Here is a 17,516-nt window from a genome sequence, read left to right on the forward strand (position 1 = left end):
CAACTGCTTTCACACGACAATGGCCGAGTTGAATCATCACAAGTGACCATATAGCCCATGAAGTCATCAATATTTACCTTCTGGTCTTTTCTAGGAAAGTTTGACAACCCTTGATCTACAACATTGCCTCCATCACAGCAGATGCTTAATCAACATTTGGTGAATGAATGAACCATTTTCTCTGTTGGTGTCACAGAGTTGCAGAGACCTTAGTTTAGAACATACAGGTACAGGGATGCCTGGGTGGCTCAGCAGTTGAGCATCTGCCTTTGGCTCAGGGCATGATCCTGGAGGCTCTGGGATCGAGTCCCACATCAGGCTCCCTGTGAGAAGCCTGCTTCTCCCTCTGCCTGTGTCTCTAATGAATAAATAAAAAAAAAAGAAAGAAAGAAAAAGAGAATATACAGGTACAGAAGAATGGGCATGGCATTCAGAGCTGATGGATCTGGACTCGATCCCCGGTTCTCCCACCTGCAAGTGGTGTGACCTTAGGCAAATGATTTATTCTCTCTGCGTTTCATGTGCCTTATTTGTAAAAAAGCAATGGCTTTTTTATGATGAGAGTCCAAATCACAGGGCACCTGGGTGGCTCAGTGGTTGAGCATCTGCTGCCTTTGGCTCATGGCATGATCCCAGGATCCTGGGATCAAGTCCCACATTGGGCTACACTTAGGGAGCCTGCTTCTTCCTCTGTGTGTGTCTCTGCCTCTCTCTCTGTATAAATACATAAAATAAATGTATTTATTTTCTATCATGAATAAATACATAAAATCTTTAAAAAAAAGGGCCAAATCATGGACTGCACAGAAACCAAAAAACCTGATTTGTGTAATTACAGAATATGTTACCTAGTTATTAATAACTTGGAGGGATCTTCCGAGTGAGAGGCTGACATGTGACCCATTGGACCCTGCGGAACAGAGTCAGTCATCAGAAGGCCTGCGCTCACCACAGGATGAGGGGCAAGGGTAAGTTCAGGAATGATTGTCAGGCAGTTCACCATTTAAACTTGCAGAAAGCTACGAGTCAGCCAATTTACACACGATGAGATTTAAGATAGTGAGTGACTAGGCAAGACTGAATTGGTTATAGGTTTCAGGTGTTTTTCCAACAGTGAAAAATAATGATCCATCCGTGTTCTCTCATCTAGTTCCCTGATGACCAGTTGCAGACACTCGGCTGGAGGCAGGGCTGGGCGGCCTGAGGTCACAGGAACCCAGACCAGGACCCTCCGCACCGGCTGGCCGTCGAGTTCTCAAGGAGGGACGCATGTTCTCATACAAACACAGGTACGACCCCTTCGTGTGGTGGACGGTGTTATTTTTACCTCGGTCATTTTTTTCTAGCGTGAACTCTTTTTTTTTTTTTTTTTTTATGATAGTCACAGAGAGAGAGAGAGAGAGGCAGAGACACAGGCAGAGAGAGAAGCAGGCTCCATGCACCGGGAGCCCGATGTGGGACTCGATCCCGGGTCTCCAGGATCGCGCCCTGGGCCAAAGGCAGGCGCCAAACCGCTGCGCCACCCAGGGATCCCTCTAGCGTGAACTCTTAACGTGCCCGAGGAACTCTGGCAGAGTCTCCAAGCTCTCTGATTCCCCAGGCTACACCAGAAACAAAAGAGTCACAGGCAAGTGCAGATGCAGCCTCGCAGGAGCGGAGTCAGAGACACACAGTGACTTAGCACGGAGACTGCCCGTGTCAGTAGTCTCCCCGATCTTGAGATTTTGCAAATTTGCCGCACACACCCGCTTTCAGGAATACACCAGTACTCGGGTTTTCTTCACTCACATTGAGACACACACGGCAATTTCTACATCCCCTCGGGACTGGCTGGCAGGTGCATGTTCCTGGGGGAGAACTCACCCCTCTTTCTCTTTTGCAGGCATTAAGTCCCGATCCCCGACTCTTATTCAACACTGCTCGTCTCCCCCAGGTAGAATTCGACTACGGGCGTCCCTAGGGTCTGAAAATAGGCTGTGTGTGTGTTCTGAGGAATACGGGTTTAGTGAAAAGGAAGACTGAAGCGGTATCATCCAGATTGACATTTCTTTGTTTTTATCTTCTTATGTATCAGGACCCCGACAGTGTAATCTGCTGAGGGTTTTCTGTCTTCATGGTTTTCTCCTGGGCCATTTCCCTCTGACCTTCAACGGTAAACACCAACTATCAGCTGGTAACTAGACCGCCATCTGCCACCCAGCACATTCCAAAATAGCCACTCATTTTGTGTGTCCCACCATTAATCGAGCATGTTTTTACATCTTTCCAGAAAGCACCACACATGGCCCCGGTACTCCTCTAAATATCCAGAGACCAATTTCAAATCATGTGAGGAGAGCTTGATGGCTGATAGGTAGTGGTAGGAACTTTGGATGAGAAAGTCTGGAGTAGTCCCAGGTTCCACACTCATGTGTGAACCCATGATCTGCATCTTCCTTCAGGGATTCTTTCCATCCTCACATGGGCCACAGTCCCATCTCCCAAGGAATTGAACTTTGAAGTATCTTATACTTAATATTACAAAGACTCAGCCAAAAACATAGATGACCCCCAATCCAGGAATGCCCTTCGTTAAAAAAAAAAAATCTTCAATTTCTTTACAATGCAATAACGAAGTAGATAGCATTTGTCCATGTGAAGAAAGACAAGACAGAGGGCTGGCGAGGACTGGTTCCTCCCCTCTGACTCTACTTGCTCTCAGCCACCCACAGAACGATCTTGAATGTGGACCAAGATCAAAGGCATACTAACTCTTAACAAGAAGGTGGCTTTTCTTCATAAAGTGGGACGTCCCTATACAAGTCTGGAGGGTTTAGTTAGTGATAGCATATGGAGTTGCAAGGTTTTACAGAAGCCTCCTGCAATACTTCGCACAAGAGCTGAAGAAGAAATTAGCAGAGCCCTTCTGGATGTAACACTATGCCCTGGACTAGAGGGCTGGCCTCTTCAGTTTCCAAGAAATACCCAAACCTGTGAATCTGAAGGCTTGTTCTGCTTAGCTTGACCCAAACCTAACCAGCCCCACCCTGTCCCTGTCACCACTTCAGTCCAGACATTGGCCTCATTTTTGGTGGAGTAGAGCTCTTTCTCCCTAGATAACCCACACGGCCCTCCCTGCCCTCTCTTGGTGTCCTCACCTAAATCCAAATTGTGCCTCTCCACTGGTACCTGGGTTATGTCTTGGAGCTTTCCTCTGCTTCCAAACGGTCATCTTTTCCCCATTGGCTTGATCCTTTCTGTCCTGGGCTCACTTCCAATAGTTCTCCCAAGTCATCTGGCCAATTCTCTGTGCCCTGCCCTCAGCCAAGTAGCCATTTTCCATTCTTCAGCTGCCTCTGGAAACACCTCCTCCCCTCTTAGGCTTTCCTGGGCAGGTGAGAAGACAGGTAAGTATGTTTTCCCTAGTCTATTCCAGCTAATCTCTTAGACTGCACTCCCCACATGGACTTACCTGAGGAAAAAGCCAAAAGAACATAAAGGAATGGGATTGGAGTTGAGAAGGAGTAAGATTGGCAGGAAGGGAGGGAGTATATTTCTGCACCCGCGTTTAGCACCAGAGCCAAGCTACAGGGAGACGGCCTGAGAACTTGGTGAACCTCAGGAGGGCAGGAAACAGATGCACATGTAGCTAGAATGCCCCTCACTTAAATCTACCCATTCATCAAAGAGACCCCAGGAGGGTGCTGCTTGATTGTTTTTTTTTAAAGATATTTATTTATTTATTTATTTATTTATTTATTTATTTATTTATTTATTTATTTATTTATTCGTTCGTTCGAGAGACGGAGAGCACAAGCAGGGGGAGAAGCAGACTCCCCACTAAGCAAAGAGCCCAACATGGGACTGCATTCCAGACCCTGGGATCATGACCTGAGCCAAAGGCAGATGCTTAACTGACTGAGCCACCCAAGTGCCCCTTGATTGGTATTATTATGGTCTTGAGGTGTTTGGTCCAGATTGGTTTGTCTGTCTTAGGCTCTAAACCTCTGGAGGACAGGACTGCATTCCCACCTTGCACTGTCCTGTGCTCCATCAGGCATGAAGAACCTATTGCTGGCGACAATGAGCGTAGGCGACTCTGTGTTCATGGGTTTGCTGACTGGCTAAATGACTTGATTCCCAGAACTTGAAGGTGCCACGATACAACACCGGGTTTTCATTGGGTGTTTTGTGTTTGTCTCCAGAAAGAGCAGAAAAGGCCTGAGCATTATTCATTTTTGCATTTCCGGAACTTAGAACCATTCTAGAATATCATGGGCACTCCGGAAATATTGATTGAGGGAATGAGTGAGTGTGAGCCTAGAGAGTGGAGTCCAATCCTGCCTTCACCCCCAGAACCCCCTGCCTCCTGGGGCATCCCAGGCAGGTGCCAAGCCTCTGACTAATCGACAATACAGAACTCCCTAACCCCTAGCTCCTGTGGGCATTTGAGGTTGCAACCTCTCAGGTGAATACTATTATAATTCCAATTTTGTGAGTGTTAAAACTGAAGCCCAAAACTTTGCAAATCTGGGTCGCTTTGCTAGCAAGAGGTAGAGGCAACACTGGTCTCTTAGGACCCAGAACCCATGTTCTTAACTACCAGGTGAATCCCTACATGCTTACTAGTGCAAGACCATCACTTAAGTGTTCAGGCTGAAGCTTCCCCATCTGTAGACATAATAAACCTACTTAAAATAGTTGTGAGTGACGTCTGGGTGGCTCAGCAGTTGAGCATCTGCCTTTAGCTCAGGGCGTGATCCTGGGGTCCAGGGATCGAGTCCTACATCGGGATCCCTGTGAGAAGCCTGCTTCTCCCTCTGCCTGTGTCTCTGCCTCTCTCATGAATAAATACAAAAAATATTTTTTAAAAATTTAAAAAAAAGTTGTGAGATCCAGATGATATAAATGCAATGATAAGCAGAGAAATGGTAGCTATACTTTCCAAGGGACTGACCCTTAAAATTTGAAGGAAAGAAGCACATGGAGGGTTTTTGTATCTAAAACAACTTAGGTAAGAAGTTATATTCAGGTGGAACCTCCTCCTTGAACTAAAATAATGACCAGTTCTTCATCTACTTACCCTTCGGGAAATATATCCCAAGGGCCTTCCATGTGCCACTTGGTACCAAAGGATGGGAAACCCTCATGGGAAAGTGAGCTTTGAGTTAGAAGGCTTAGCCTGACAGCCTCTCTCATATCTCTACCTGCTGAGTGAATTTGCACAAGTCACTTAATCTGCTTGGCCCTTGGCTTTCTGAATTGTAAAATGGGGATGAGAATACCTAACCTGCACAGCTATGAGGTTTAAATGAGATTTATATTCAAAAAATGGCCAGATCCATTGTCTGATAACACACACACACACACACACACACACACACACACACACCCCTATCACATTGTAACCACTATCTCCATCGTTGCCCAGCTAAGGATGGTATCATGGGAGCAGTCCGGGTAGCTCAACAGCAGCCGTAGCACTGATTTCAACCTCATATTACCATATTATTTATTAGAGAAGGGAAGAAATATTTCACCACCGATACCCCTTAGAATTTCCAGTGCAGTATAATAATAAAAAAGCAAAGCGACTCTTAATCTGTCTGATTATTGTTTTAAATTCCCTCCAGGCAATGCACTCCTTAGGACTGCACATGAAACAGACCACTCCAAGCACCAGCAATTGGTAAGCAAATGAATTATAACTGTGTGTCAAAGTGTTCAGGTGATAATCCGAATTAATTGGCAGTTATAAACCACATTTATAGTAACTGCTTTAGATTCTGTGTATAGAATCAATAGGCTTTGTCAGAAAGCAGTAAACATCTTAGTTAATCCAATCAAAAAGTCCTTGGGCTTTTTTCTATGCTAAAAATTTTGACCAAAGCATCATATAAAGAAAAGGATCATGTATCACTCAGCTTGCTGAATTCTCAAAGAGTGCACTCACATAGCCAAAATCCAGATCAATAAACAGAACATTATTGCTAGTACTCCAGAAGCCTCTTCATTGCCGCTTCCAGTAACTACCCTTTGTTTTCCTTCAACACCTCAGAGATCTTTCTAGACTGTGAATCTGATCATTTCATCCTTCTCTTTAAACCTTTTGCAAATGTTTTCAGTGCCCTTAGATTCAAATCAAAGCTCCTTCACTTGTCTATGTCTCTGCTTCATGATCCAGCCATACCAAACTTCCTTCCTTTTGCTAAATAAACTATGTGCCTCTCTCCCCTTTGTCTTTTCAAAGCTATTATAATAGCACAATTGGGATATAATTCTTATGCTGTGCAATTCACCCATTTAAAGTGTATAATTCAATGGTTTGTAGGTTATTCATAGGGTTGTGTACCAGTTACCATTCTCAATTATAGAACATTTCCATCACCCCAGAAAGAAATCCAATGCCCATTAGCAGTCACTCTCCATTTTTTCTCAACACCCACCCACCCCCGCCCGTAATCTACTTTCTGCCTCTGCAGATTATCTGTTTGGGACATTTCATGCAAATGGAACCATACAACTATGCCTCCTTTGTTTGGATTGGCTTCTTTTCATTTAGTGTGACATTTTCAAGGTTTATCCATGTTGTACCATCTATCAGGACTTTATTCCTTTTTGTTCCTGAATAATATACCACTGTAGCAAGATGCCATATTTTCTTTATCCACTCATCAGTTGACTGACATTTTAATTGTTTCTACTTTTTCACTGTTATGAACAAAGCTGCTATGACTGTTCACATACAAGTTTTTGTGCAGACATATGTCTTTGTTTCTCTTGATTATACACCTCGGAGTGGAATTGCTGGATCATACCGTAACTACCATATGTTTTGACCTTTTGAGGAACTGCCAATCTGTCTTCAAAAGCATTGGCTCCATTTTACATTCCCACCTGCAGTATATCATATTTTCTATAACGCGTGTTATTGCCAGTCCTCTTTATTATAGCCAACCTATTGTGTGTGTGAAGCGGTATCTCATCACGGTTTTGCTTTGTATTTCCCTGATGACTAATGTAATGATGTTAAGCAGCTTTTCATGTGCTTTATTGGCTATTTGTGTGTCTTCTTTGGAGAAATATCTATTCAGATCCTTTGCCTATTTTGTAATTGAGTTATTTTTCTTTTTCTTATTGACTTGAAAGAGTTCTTTATGTAGTCTAGATAAAAGCCCTTTGTCAGCTATGTGACTTTCAAATATTTATATAAAATAGAAAAACTGGGGGAGAGATTACTGTGGCTTTTAATTCAATGCCCAGGTGAGTCCCAATGTAGTGGGTCACACTTAGAAGAGAAAGGAGTGAGGCCAAGAGCACTCAGGGACGTCTTAAAGAAGAGGCTTTCCTGAGATGCACCTTGAAGAATGGGGCAGAGTATAGGATGGGAAGATGCACTGCTGAGGTGCTGAACCTCTTATCACTCAACGGTGGGTCAGACAGACCTTATCATCCACGCCCATCGGGTCCACGTTATTTACTGAGGACCCACGCTCTGCCAAGCACTCTTTCAGAAGCAAAAAGAAATAAGACAGTTCCTCTCCTTCAAGGGGTTCACAGCCCAAGTGGATGAGAAAGACACATGAACAGACATCAGAATTTACAATTCAGTGTGCTAAGTACAATTACAAGTGTTACAGAAGCACAAGAAAGGGAGGTTAGTCTTGACCACTCTGGACTTTCAGATGACTCGTTCATTCAGGGAGGCTTAGTCTGAGGCCTCTGAATAGAATTCATGGGACTGTTTATTAGGATGGGGAAAAAAAAAGTCTTTATTTTTGGGTGCCTGGGTGGCTCAGAGATTAAGTGCCTTTGTTCGGGTCGTGATCTAGGGGTCCTGGGATGGAGCTCCTGCATCAGGCTCCCCACAAGGAGCCTGCTTCTCCCTCTGCCTATGTCTCTGTCTCTCTCTTTCTGTCTCTCATGAATAAATAAATAAAATATTTTAAAAAATCTTTATTTTTAATACCCAGAATTGATATTTGGCATTCTCTCTATTTATGAGTATAAGGAACAAACCATAGTTTTATTCACAGCAACCATGACTTGGTCATTATAAAAAGCATAGCTACTTATATATTCTATTAAATTGTTATTGATCTTGCAGTAATATTTATGCTCATCACTAATTCAAAATCATGATAGTTATTAGACTTACCAGTAGATCTTGTTATTTAATGTGTGAATAAACTATGTAATATGTTATTATAAGCAAATTTGATTTCTTAAGATTTTGATTACTATATTTCAATATAATTGGTTTTTCCTTGGTAATCCTGTTTGTTTCCTTTTATGTATTTAAGAACTGAGAATGGCTCCATGAGCTTAGTCAACTGCCAGAGGATAGATGGCACAAAAATGTTAAGAAATCTTGTATTAAATAATTCTTCACTGAGGCTGGAGATTGCACTGAGCCCAGAAGAGAGACAGACAAATAGCAGATAATTTCAGTATGGTAGTAAATGTATGACAGAGGTCTAGATAAGGTACTATGGGAGAACAGAGGAAAAAAGGACAAATTCTTTCTAATGCTTTCAAAGATGGTGACAGGTGACATTTGAGCCCACTCTTGAAAGATGAATAAGGTCGAAGAGCCCCTCATCCATTGGATCCAACCCTACATCCAGCCCTTGAGTCACCTCTATGGCATTGTGTCACATGGGTCCAGCCTCTGCCCAAAACACTTGAACCTGAAGGCATGCATCCAGAGGCTACTATAGTTGGAGGTGGAGGGGAGAGGAGGATAGGAACTTGACAGATGGAGTCACATGGCAAAAGACAGGCTTGTATTTGTGGTACCAAAAGAAGACCAGATGGACAAGAAGAAGTAAGACCACCAGGGACTATGGGCTGGGGTCATGCAGAGAAAAAAAGAAAAAAAAAAAAAAAAAGACCGTGGCCTTAGGAACCAGTCCAATCAGGATTCTACTCTAAAATGGACAACTAATAACCTGTGTGACCTTAAACAGATTATTTAATCTCTTGGAGCCTCTGCTCTGTCACATGTAAATATGAATTAATACCTTATATTTCAGGGTTGTGAGAATCAAGTGATAGAGCATATGGAAAAGTACTTGGCACAGAGAAGGCAATCAATAACTGTCAGAGCCTCTTCCTTTCAGTTTTACCCAAAGTCAGCCTTTGCTACCCTCTTCCCCGCAGATGTTCATTTGACCTTGATTACTCATTCTCTAGACCCAGTGATGAATAGATTTATTAACTTCTATACTATAGAAGTGCTTAACCTTGTGTTGTACATTGTCTCTTGTCATCCTCACAACATCTTATCAAGGTAGGAACCTCTATTTTACAGATGAAGAAACTGAGGCTCAGAGAAAATCACCACAGTAGGAGTAAAAAACAATATGAATATTTGTATTTATTGGTTTAAGGATCAAGATCCTTTGGGCTTAATCACAAACAAATAAACAGCAAAAAACAAACAAAGAAATAAAAAATAATAAAAAAATATTATCACCTGACAGTTATCTCTCACATGGATTGCCCTGACATCAATAGAATCCGATCACAAAGGCCAATATTTGTGTAGTGCTTATGGTTAAGTCAACATTCTCATTTACAGTGACTTGCTGACACAACCCTAGGAGATACATAGGGCCAGGGTTTTTGTATTTTCAGAATAGAACCCAAGGCTCAGAGAAGCAATGACTTGCCCAACCAGGGCCAATGGGCTAGTAAGACAGAATCATGATTTTTTAAAAAAGATTTTTTAATTTATTTATTCATAGAGACAGAGAGAGAGAGAAGAGAGAGAAGAGAGAAGAGAGCAGAGACACGGCAGAGAGAGAAGCAGGCTCATGCAGGGAGCCTGACATGGGACTCCATCCGGGATCTCCGGGATCACACCCTGGACTGAAGGCGGCACTAAACCACTGAACCACCAGGGCTGCCCAGAATCATGATTTAAACTCCATCCTCTGACCCCTTCTCCAGAGCAATTTCCACCTCCACTGGCATCTCCATCTCCAGTCCAAATTAGACAGAAGAATGAGGATATTTGGAAGCACACCTCTAGACTCCTGCAAACTGTTGGATGATGGGTTAGAAGGAAACAGAAGACAGTAATCACAATAAAAGCAAAATCTAGTGTTTCTTGAAATAACATTATTGAGAGATACATCACATACCATAAAATTTGTACTTTTAAAATGTATAATTCAATGGTTTTTACTATATTCACAAAGCCTTGTTACCATAACCCACTAATTCCAGAACATTTTTATTACCATAGAAAGAAACCCATAGCCACTGCAGCCACTGCCCATTCCAGATTTTTTCACTCCCTGGAAACCACTTATCTACTGTTTTTATGTTTTTATCCTGATGGATATGTCATATTAATACAATCACTCAGTATGTGGCCTTTTGTGTCTGGATTTTGTCACATCATGTTTTCATGGTCCACTCACATTGTAGTATGGATGGTACTTCATTCTTTTTGTGGGCCAAATAATATCCCATCGTGTGGATATACCGCATTTTATTTATCCGTTTGTCAGTTTATGGACATTTGAGCTGTTTCCACCTTGTGGCTCTTATGAATAAAGAATGAATGCTTCTATGAACATTTGAGTGTAAGCTCTTGCATGGACATACACTTTTGTTTGGGTATATACCGAGGAGTGGAATTGCATAGGTAACTCTGTGTTTAGTTTTTTGAAGAACTGCCAGAATAAGGCAGTTCTTTATTCTATTTTGTCCTTTATTCTTCACCTTACTATTCTATTTACAGCATTTCCAAAGTGGCTGCACCATTTTACACTCCAACCAGTGGTGTATGAAGGGTTCCCCTTTTTCCACTTTCTCTCAATACTTATTAGCATTAGTAGTATATATAACCATCTTAGTGGGTGTGAAATGATATCTAATTGTGGGTTTGATTTGCATTTCCCTCATGACTAATGATATTGGGCATCTTTTCATGTGCTCATTGGCCATTTCTATACCTTCTTTGGACAAATGTTCATTCACATTCTTTGCCCACTTAATTGGGTTGTTTGTTTATTGTTGAATTGTAAGAGTTCCTCATACATTCTAGGTACAAATCCCTTATTGGATATGATTTGCAAATATTTTCACTCATTCATTGGGTCTTTTCATTTCCTTGATAATATCCTTAAATGGATATTATCCTTAAATGGATTTCTTAAATGAAACAAATTTTGATTAAGTACAATTTTTTTGGCTTGTATTTTTAATTTCATATCTAAAGAAATTATTGCCTAATCTAAGATCACAATGACTACACATATATTTTCTTTTCAGAGTTTTATACCTTTAGCTTTTGCTTTTAATTCCATGATCCATTGAGTTCATTTTTGTGTACAATGTGAAGTCAGTATCAAAATTCATTCCTCTGCATGTAGATCTCCAGTTGTAGCATCATACTTTGTTAAAGACTAGTCTCTCCCCCATTGAATTGACTTGGCAATCATGTAAAAAATCAATTAACCATAAATGGATGGATTCTCAGTTCTATTTCATTGATTTATATGTTTATCCTTATTGCAGTACTGCACTATCTTGATTACTATAGCTTTGTATTAAGTTTTGAAATTTTGGAGTTTAAGTCATCTAGCTGTGTTCTTATTTTTCAAGATCACTTTGGCTATTCTCAGTCCTTTACATTCCCTCATTACACATTTAGGACCAGCTTATCCATATCTGGAGAAAAAAAAAAGGCAGCTAGGATTTTGAATGGGATTGCAATGAATCTGTAGATCAACTTGGAAGTATTACCATCTTAATAATATTAGTTCTTTCAATCCATGAACCTTGGGTGCCTTTCCATTTATCTAAGACTTCTCTAATTTCTTTCAATGACTTCTGTAGTTTCCAGTATACACAGCCTTGATTTGCTTTTGTTAAATTTAGTCCTAAGTATTTTATTCTTTTTTATGCTAATATAAATAGGATTGATTCCTGTGGTATTATGATTTATATGTGAAATATACATTAGATCCTCATCCCCATTCCTAGCACACAGTTCCTAAACCCTTGTAATTTCCTAAGTTATTAGAGCAATAGTATCATATTTTTTATAACATTTGGATTTTGTCCTCTGTTTCTGAAACAGCTTCAGAGAAATAAAGATGAAATGGGTATCTTATTATTTATAACAAGCCCCTTTCAACCGCACTTGAGTTTAAGTGAATGAGGAGACTTCGAGAAAGCCTCTAAAGATGGGGGCTGGTTTCCAGGGAAACCAACGCTGATTATAGGGTTGGATTTTTCAGTCCCATCTCTCACCCTCTGGGGAGAGGAGAGGAACAGAAGGTTGAATCAATCACCAATGGCCAGTGATTTATTTAATCATGACTATGTACTGAAACCTCTATAAAACTCCCCTAGAATGAGTTTCAGAGAGCCTCCACATTGGTGAATACATGGGAGTACTTAGAGAGTGGCAAGCTTAGGAGGGCATGGAAGCTCTGTGCCCTTTCCTCAAACTTAGCCTTTCGCACCACTTCCACCTGGTTATTCCAGATTTGTATCCTTTCATAATAGGCTGGTGATCTCATAAGTAAAATGTTTTCCTGAGTACTGTGAGCCACTCTAGCAAATTAATCAAACCTGAGGAAGAGGTCATGGAAATCTGCAATCTATAGCCAGTTGGTCAGAAGTACAGGTAAATAATGTGGACTTCCAACTTTGAGGGCAAAGGGAGAGAGGTATAGTTTTGTAGGACTGAATGCCTAACCTATGGGATCTGATGCTATTTCCAAGTATATAGTGTTAGAATTGAGTTAAATTATAGAGCATCTAGCTGGTGTCACAGAATCGTCTGGAGTGCAGAAACCCCCTACATACTCACTTGGTGACCAGAAGTGTCAGAAGTAGTATGGTGCTAGCATGAGAGTAAAGGAGACACGCAGAAGGAGTGTGATTTCCCTTCATACTTCCTTAATTTTATTTTTGGATCATTCGTTGCTATTGTTTAGAAATATAATTTATTTCTATATATTAATCTTGTATCCTACAACTTTGCTGAACTTGTTTCTTAGTTCTAATAATTTGTGGTGGCTTCTTTAGGTTTTTTATGTACAAGTTTATGCCAACTGTAAATAATAATTTCACTTCTTTCTTTTCTATCTGGATGCCTTCTATTTCTTTTTCTTTCTTAATTGCTCTTGCTAGAACCTCTAGTACAATGTTGAATAGAAGTGGCAAGAACGCTTGCCCTGTTCTCAATCTTAGAAGATCAGCATTTCACTATTAAGTATGATGTTTGTTGTGGGTTTTTCCTAGAAACATTTTAATAGGTCGAAGATGCTCCCTTCTGTTCCTACTTTATTGAGTACTGTTATCAAGAAAGCATGTTGGATTTTGTTAAATGAGTTTTCTGCATCTGTTGAGGTAATTATGTAGTTTCTTTCTTTTATTCTATTGATATGGAGTCTTATACTAATTTTTTTATATACTAACTTTTTATATGTTAAACAATTTTTGTATTCTTGAGATAAATCCCCCTTGATCATGTGTATGATACTTTTTATGTGGCTAGTTCAATTTGTTAATACTTTGTTGAGGATTTTTGCATCTATATTAATAAGAGATAATGGTTTTCTTTTCCTGTGATGTCTTTCGTTTTGGTATCAATGTAAGACTAGCCTCATAGAATGAGATGTGAAATATTCTCTTTTTTTTTTCTTCTTTTTTTTTTTAGCGGAGGAGGAAGAGTTTGTGGATGATTTGTGTTTATTTTTCTTTAAAGGTTTGTTAAAATTTACCAGTGAAATCATCTGGGCCTTGGCTTTTTCGTATGGGGAAGTTTTTAAATTAATAATTTAATCTCTTTACTTATAGATCTACTTAGATCATCTGGGTTTTGAGTTTTTTGTTTTTGTTAGTTTCAGTAGTTTGCAACTTTCTAGGAAATTGATAATTTTGTCTTTGTTATCTGATTTTTTGGCATACAATTATTTATAGTATTCCTTAATCCTTTGTATTTCTGTAAGGTTGCTAGTGATGGTCATTCTTTCATTCTTTTTTTAAATAATTTGAGTGTTTTTCTTGCTTAGTCTACCTATAGTCTTGTCAATTTTCTTGATCCGTTCAAAAAGTCAAATTTTGGTTTGATTAATTTTCTCTAACACTTTTCCATTGTCTTTTTCATTAATTTCTACCCTAGTATTTATTATTTCCTTCCGTTTGTTTTGAGTTTAGCTTGTTCTTTTCCTAGTTTGTTAGGATGTAAGTTTAGGTTTTTGATTTGAAATGTTTCCCTTTTTTTAATACAGACACTTACAGCTGTAAATTTCTCTCTAAGCACTGCTTTAGTTGCATTCATAAGTTTTGGTATGTTGTGTTTTAATTTTTTTTTAAGATTTTATTTGTTTGAGAGGAGAGAGAGAGAGAGAGTGATGAGAGAGACAGAGGGAGAGGGGGAGAGAATTTCAACCACATTCCACACTGAGTGCAGAACCCAACACAGGACTCAATCTCATGATCCTGAGATCATGACCTGAACTGGACCAAGAGTCAGATGCTTAACCAACTGCACCACCCAGGTGCCCTGTTACGTTTTCATTTTCACTTACCTCAAAGTATTTTCTAATTTCCTTTGTGATTTCTTTGATCCTTTGGGTATTTAGGAGTCTGTTGTTTAATTTTTGTACACTTATGAATTCCCCAAATATCCTTATGTAGTTGACTTCTAATTTTATTCCGTTGTTATCAGGGAAATACTTTTTATTGTCTTAATCCTTTTAAATAGATCATGGCTTGTTTTATGGCCTAAGACACGGTCTATTCTGAAGAATGTTTCATGTGCACTTGCGAAGCAGGTGTATTCTGCTATTGGTGTTTTAGTGTCTGTTAGACACTAAAATGAATGTTTTATTTTAGAATGGTTTAAATAGAATGTTTTAGTGTCTGTTAGTTCCAGTTGGTTTACACTTTAACTCTTTTATTTCATTGTTGATCTTCTGCCCAGATACTTATACATTATTAACAGTGGTGTATTAAGGCTTCTAATCCTTAAATTGTCAATTTCTCCCTTCAATTTGGTCAGTTTTTGCTTTATGTATTTTGAGTCTCTATTGTTAAGTCGATATATGTTTATAATCATTATGTTTTCCTGATGGATTAATCCCCTTATTATTATAAAATGTACTTATTGCATCTAGTAATAACCAATCTCAAGTCTATTTTGTCTGATAATAATATGGCCACTCCAGCTCTCTTTTGGGCACTGTTTATGTGATATATCTTTTCCCAACCTTTTACTTTCAAGCTATTTATATCTTTGAATGTAAAATATCTTATAGATGGCATATAGTTAGATGGAGGGTTTTTCTCCATTTTTTCAATCTCTGTTTTTCTGTTGTAGATTTAGTCCGTTTACATTTAAGTAGTTACTGATAAGGTAAGATTTAATTTTTCCTTTTGCTACTTTTCCCCCCTGTGTGCCTTATGGATTTTTTTGTTCCTCTATGACTACATTACTGCCTTCTTTTCTAAATATTTTCTAACATAGAACATTCCCTTGCTCTGTCTTTGTATATACATATATCTATATATATATGTGTGTGATGTACATATGTGATGTACATTTATGTGTATTATATATGTATGTGTGCATATATAGATGTATATTTTTTTTTCTTGGTGGTTGGCCAGAAGATAACAAGATCTTAAAACAATCTAGTTTGGATTTACACCTTGCATTTTTGTAGTACATTTTCATTTACATTTTTTCATTTAATTCTAAGAAGGGAGAAAGTAAGAAATCTGGGCTGGAAATCCTTTTCTCTACTTTGACCCTAGAACCTGTTTGGATCAATGTTACTCATGCATCATGCTCCTCTGGGGGCAAATTATAGCCATGTGAGAGAGATCCTTTTCTGATTCCCAGGGTATAGATTTTCAGGGTTATCATAACAACTTTGTATGGACTTTCCAGCTTCCAAAGTGCATTCATATACATCCGTGATTTTCAAAGTGTGGTCTGGGGATCTCTGAATATCCATGACATGCTTGCAGGAAATCCTCAAGGACAAGACTATTTTCATAATAGTACCAAGATGTTATTTGCCCCCTTTTAGCTCTCATTCCACAAGAGTACAGTAAAATTTTCTAGAGGTTACACAGCATGTGGTATCACCACACATTGAATGCAGAAGCGGGTATGAGAAATTAGTGTCTCTGTTAAGTGAGGCATTAAGGAGATTGGCAAAACTGTAAAACAAATCTTTTTCTCTAAGTTGCTTTTGAAAATTTAGTGGTATTTCACAAAATATGTTGTTTATATGAACATAAGTGGTTTATTATTGTTAATTTTAAATGAGTTGTTTTTCTAAATTTCCCAGTTTTATTATATAATGCAGGAAATATTGATATAACATGTTTTAACAAAAGCTTGTTTGCATTTTTGATAAACTTTAAGAGTATAGAGGGGTACTAAAACCAAAAATTTTGAGAGCTGCTGACATTTGTTATCTCATTTGACCCCCACAACAGCACCATATGGAAAGCAGGACAAGTTTACTCACATGCTGCTTTGGCTCCTTGGATGGAGAAACTGGACTGGGTCTAGGACTACACCTGGAAGGACTGGATTTAATAGAAGAGCAGACTATGATTCTGAGACTAAAGCCAAACAATTAACTGGAGTGACACTTTCTGGGAGTGATAAACTCTTGGTGACCATTGACATTGTTGGTCTCTCTTATGTTCTGGATACTCTCTCCACACTGGCTTCCATGACAGTGTTCTTAGTTTTACAAATGGCTCCTCTTCTTCCACCTGCCCCTTAAATATTGCTATTACCCCGTGTCCTATCCTCAACCTTCTTCTGGTCTCCCTCTAGAGGCTCCCTGGATGCGTTCACCCACCATTACATATGATGATTCCCAAATGTGCGTCTTCAGCTCAGATCTGTCTGTTGAATTTCAAAGCTAAGTATTGGTTGTGTCTACCTAGATATCCCTCAGATGTTTTAAAACGACATTCTCAAAACTCTCTAATCACTCGGTGCATTCAATATATTGTAGTAGGCACAGGTAATGTGACAGTGAGCAACACATAGGTCCTCTTCTTAAGGAAAGAACAATCTAGTAGAGATAACCAGTTTGTCCAAAACCAGCTTTTGTATTGTGGAGTCTGGTTTAGAATTACCACCACTGACCCAGTCACCCAAGACTTCCACTTCTTCACCATTCCCTCCATTCAGGGAGTCCCCAAGTCATGTGCATTTTGTTTCTGTAATGTCTCTTCAGCCTTTGACTTTCTCCATCACTACTGCACACCTCCCTCAGAAAGATCTTCTAACTCTTGTGAATGATTGCAATAATCTCATAATCACTCTCTTGACCTCCTGTCTCATCTCCATCTAATTCATACTTCGTATTGCTGCATGAGTTGTCAATTTATAACTTCACATCTGCTTTCCTTACTTCCATGCTAAAACTCTTCAATGATTCCCTCTTCTCTGTAAAATAAAAATCTGCATTCATTAGCCTGCCTTGTAAGGCTCTCAAGGAACTGACCTTTGCTTCATTTCCTCTCGCTTCTTT

General features: G+C 39.4%; 1 long non-coding RNA gene across 1 annotated transcript; it reads left to right on the forward strand.

Moving 5' to 3' along the window:
• Window positions 1-903: 903 nt before the first annotated feature.
• On the forward strand, window positions 904-16,928 carry LOC129501420 (uncharacterized). Its single transcript, XR_008662734.1, has 4 exons — window positions 904-968; window positions 1,151-1,289; window positions 5,613-5,668; window positions 16,462-16,928. It is a non-coding gene; the product is annotated as an uncharacterized LOC129501420 (long non-coding RNA).
• The last annotated feature ends 588 nt before the right edge of the window (window positions 16,929-17,516 follow it).

Source organism: Nyctereutes procyonoides, unplaced genomic scaffold (assembly GCF_905146905.1).
Source record: "Nyctereutes procyonoides isolate TBG_1078 unplaced genomic scaffold, NYPRO_anot_genome, whole genome shotgun sequence".
Taxonomy (NCBI): domain Eukaryota; kingdom Metazoa; phylum Chordata; class Mammalia; order Carnivora; family Canidae; genus Nyctereutes; species Nyctereutes procyonoides.